The sequence below is a fragment of the Ixodes scapularis genome, unplaced genomic scaffold, assembly GCF_016920785.2.
Source record: "Ixodes scapularis isolate PalLabHiFi unplaced genomic scaffold, ASM1692078v2 PGA_scaffold0__279_contigs__length_252992795, whole genome shotgun sequence".
NCBI lineage: Eukaryota > Metazoa > Arthropoda > Arachnida > Ixodida > Ixodidae > Ixodes > Ixodes scapularis.
Genome location: NW_024609835.1, coordinates 12,187,773 through 12,192,608, shown reverse-complemented (window position 1 = coordinate 12,192,608; position 4,836 = coordinate 12,187,773).

Below are 4,836 nucleotides of genomic sequence, written 5' to 3'. Positions count from 1 at the left end.
AGAGTCCAGCGGCTTGCAGTGCGCTCTATATTTTCTGGTTATCGCCGACTTGAATCCTTTACCCAGCTTTGTTCGCAAGCCGGCCTTCCATCGCTTAGCAGTAGGAGAAAAACCAAGCGTTTAAAACTTATCTTTATGATTCTTAATGACCTTGTGTTTATTGAAAAAGCATCTTATATTACGCCTCACCAATCTAGAATTTCAAGAAACAAACATAGTCGACATATACAAGAATACAGATATAACAAGGAATGTTTTAAAAATTCTTTTTTTCCACGCACAATACGCGAGTGGAATTCCCTGCCGGAAAGTATGGTGGCATGTCAAGATGCAGAAAAGTTATTTTCTTCATTAAGCGTGTTTTTAGATATTTAGGCATATTGGCATGATCTGTATGTGAGTGAACGGGTGTGCTTTTCAACCATGTGTACCATTGTTGAATTGTTCTTCTTTTCCACTACTGTAAGAGTCCCGACTCGGGACTGACAGTATGTGAAATAAATAAAATAAAATAATCATTATCTTTGGAGAAAACAAATTGCGAAGTTCACGCGTACACCTCCGAATCGCTGACTGACGCTCTACTGGCAAGGACGAGCAGGGGCGCTCGTGACGTCAGCTACAACACCTGAGAGCAGACGGCGATCCCTCCTCCGCGGCGATATGCGTTGTAGTAAGAGTCGCGGCCAGAGTCTGCGTTTCTTGTTTTGTGGATTGTGTCTGGTTTAGGCTATTGGTGGAATGCGATGGAGGGTGGGGAGAATCAGTGATGCTGCTGCATTTCTTCAGTGACAACTCATCGGTTTCGTACCGACTCTGCGACGGAAGTGTTTCCAGCAGTCCGACGCGAATGTTGACCTCTAGCGTTCGCGACGTGCTAGAAAACAGTTCGCACTGTGCTAGCAAAGCAAACTCTTTATGCCATTCTGCTCCTGAAGCGACATAACGACGGATCGCGAAGGCAGCCACCATGGGTGGCGGCTGCATTCCATTGTCTTGCCATTGCTTGACACAGAGAAGCTTGATGAATCGTAATCAATTATTTTCCACGTACGATCGCGACGGCCTCTTGACTGCTTCTGAGGCTGGGCGAAACAGGCACGAGCTGCCCAAGTGCGGATGTTTATACACCTAGCATCACAACAAGATGGCGGACCAGTCAAGTTGCAGCCAAGTTTAGTTTCGGTTTCGGTTTTATTGTATTTATTCGATTAAACATTTTCTTAAAACGTTTTGGAGAATTTTCTTTTTTCCGCTCCAAGCTCAGTTTTTTTGCGCTCCTTCAGAAAATATGTTTAATTGAAAACGTTCAAATTGACACCGGATGTCCGTACTGTCCATCAACTACCGGGTTTGCTGATTTGGAAAACATTATAACCACCGATTGGTGTTTCGAATGCCTCGCTGTGCGAAACTATACTTGGGAGCTTCTGAGTCTGTAGGACCCGGTCAAGTTTTCATGAATAATAGGAATCACGCATTAAGTAATGAAAAAAATTACCGGCGCTGTTTATTAGTTTCTTCGCGAAATGTAGCGGGAAAACTGATGTCACATTATCAAGCCGTGGTGTCACGTGACCTGAGGTCACATGACCGGGTCAAGTGACCTGATTTCACGTAAAATAAGATGACGTGCCATCATTTTCCATGCTACAATTAGCGGGGAAATCGGCGCCACAATTTCCATGAAACGACATCACGTGTTCTGACGTCAGCGACGTGGTCACGAGACGTGACGTCACGGTGTCGAGACGTGACGTAAAGTGATAACCTGACGTCACGCGACGTCAAATTCTTCGGTAAATTTAGTTGAGAAAAAATTGTGAGAAGCGGCAGAGGCTTTATTCCGATGCTTTGAGCTGGCCCTGCTCGAGACGTCGAAAATGGAGCCACTGCTGCTGCTCACAATTTTTTTCTACGACTGATACTCTCTTGGTTGAGAATTGCTTTTAACACTTTGGATCTAAATTTAGTGGAGACGTGCACTGACAGACGGGCAGACGAACCGACAAGTTTCTGTGGGTTGGGAGTGTCGTTAAAAAGCTTTCAATGTTTTAAAAACCGCGGACAATTTTGATAGATAACCAACTTAACTTTTATTTGTTCATTGTGGCCCCCCTTTCTTGCCCGCTATAATTATATAAAAAAAAAGAAAAGAAAAAGCACACAAAAAAAAACGGCATATCTCGCTCAGTTAAACCGTTACGCACTCTGAACTCTAGAGGCTGCAAGCTCGCGTCCAGCTGCTGCGCAAGGCCAATGTTACCTAGAAGACAAGGCCTATGACTTTCCTCCTCATACGTCATCACGAGTGGTTTGGCGCAGCGCCGCCTCGCTCGCGTCAGCGTCGCCGCTAGCGCGTCACAGCAGCGTCTCCCCACGACCGCGACTCCGATACGTGTCGACGCAAAGACGGACGCGTCTGCCGCTCTGCGGGGTCTCTCGTCGAGATGCAGTGTACGTCGCTTGGGGACGGGTCGGGGACACGCTCATAATGACGTCACAAGCAGGCCTTTTTCTTCCTAGGCGGCATTGGCAAGGCCCCCAATTAGGGCGGTGTCAACGATCCCTTCCACCGGTGCACCGCGATTCGTACGCAGGGTCCACTCATGCCGAGCTGTGCGCTCCGGGATGCAGCCAGATACCCTTTGCCGTAATGATCCAACTTCCAACCGGACGCGACCATCGTGTCTGCAAACACTGTGCGCCCGATCCGTTATCGCGCTCTTCCGCAAGACAGCGCCGGTCCTCACCAAGTTTATGAAAGGGGCGGGTACAGGTTCCGGCCTTTCAGCCAGGTCTCGTGTCCCGCCTAGTTGACCTTTCGACCGAAAAAAAAAAAGGAAGTAAACTTGTGTGGTTTTTAATAATGAAAGCGAAGTTGAAGTCCGTCGATTCTCCTCTAAGTACTTTAAAAAGACACGCTTCGACGTCTACACCGAAGAGCGGATGAATCTCATGCATTTTTAATTGAAATTGTTCTCCCCCATACCCTCCTTCACTAACGTATGGCCATTTACAGGGGCAAATATACGTATGAGGGCTTCCAATATTTACGGTTGGTATTTTATTCAAGCAGAAAAAAAAATAGAAAGAGGAAAAGAGAAAATGGAAAATCAAAAATCCTTTTTCAGTCAACATGCTCATCCCAGCTGTTCTAGCGTTGTCATTAATATTGAGTGGGTGCTTGGTATACTGTTTTTATCTAGCTTCGAAATTATTTCAAGAAAGAGGAATGAGAGAAAAAACTGTAGGCATAGACTACCGCTATCTTTTTCTAGTATTTGATTCAAACATAAAGTAACATTAAATTAATAATTGCCCCGGAAATACTTTTCAACGAGTTCTCAATTATGCGAATGCCGAAAAAATAAAAGGGACCGGAAATTTTTCGGGTTGTTTTTCTTTACTTCATACCGCCAATCGGGAAGGTGTGCACGATGTACAAGAAAGTCGCATAGAGTAGATCAAGTACAGCCAGACAATACATTACGGCTGCACCAATTGGGCGAAACCGCTGCTATCAGAAAGCTGACAACACACGAAAAGAAAATCCTTTCCGCACAAGGTCAGTTCCTCCAATATTGAACGGAACTCCCAGTCCCAGAAAATTTGTCCGTCCGGCCATCGTTGCATTTCACATAAAATGGAGATTGACGACACGCAACCTACACAGCAATTCACTCGCCACGCTAAATTTAGCGGGGTAATAAACGTGACGTGACTTAAACACCATTTCAGTTTCCCCAATAAATTTAGCGGGAAAAGTGCGCAAAACGACTTTTAATATCTTGCAAATGCGTTTAAGCGATGCCTCCCTAAAGGGGCCATGAAACGATTTTGAGACTTCTTCCTCCTTAGCTTTCCTCCTCAACTCAAAAGCGAAATAAGAAATCACGCGGTAATGAAGTGCTTGGGCAACGGTACGATGAATCCAAGCTTCCACCGTGCTTTTTAAGCGCACCATGGAGCTTATCATTCGCAAGTGATGAGAAGTGCTCTCACGGCACTCAGTGGCCACAAACGCGAATCCAGATGTTCGTCGACGGATTGATTGTTAACGAGCGCATACCCCCGAGTTAAGCAGTGTTCGTGTCCAATGCGTGAGCTGGGTTGGGCTGACGGGCTTTGTGCCGCGGATATACCACGGTAAAAAGGCGGAAAGCTTTCGAAAGAAAGGAGGTGCGAAATAGTGCGCTATATGTTTTAATTTTCGTACCGAAAATCAATTTTCTTACTTTCTGCCCTCTTCCTTTTGACCCACTAAACTAAACGATATCCGATTAGTAACATTCCACTCTAAAATTGTTTAGCTTAGCCCAAAATTCATTTCATGAACCCTTTAAAGGGATGCTGAACCGAAATCTGGATTCCCCAAAACACACGGCAAAAGCGTGAAACGGGATGCTACAAACACCAAAACATCACTCGTACAGCGATATCTCGAACGAATGACCGTATTTAAAGAAAAAAAATAAAAAAAGGCGCGTTTGGCAGGAATGTTGACGTCATGTTTCTCCGAGAAGGAGAGGGAACGGCCTCGCGTCTTCTCCGCCTCGCGGCCTTGAGGGAGCGAAGCGAAGAGTGGAGGAAACTAGGTATCTGACCGTCACGCGCCTTGTCGGCCTGGTTCAATCTCAACTTCTTTTTCTAAAGATGCGGCCGTCCATTTGAGATATCGCCTTACTAGTAGTGTCGTGGGGATTGTAGCATCCCGCCTACATCGCCAGCATTGTTTTTCTTTTTTTTTTTAATCCAAATTTCGGTTCACCATCCTTTTAAGCACCGCCTTTTATGCATTTAACGACTTTGGAGATAAAGCTAGAACACGAGGCT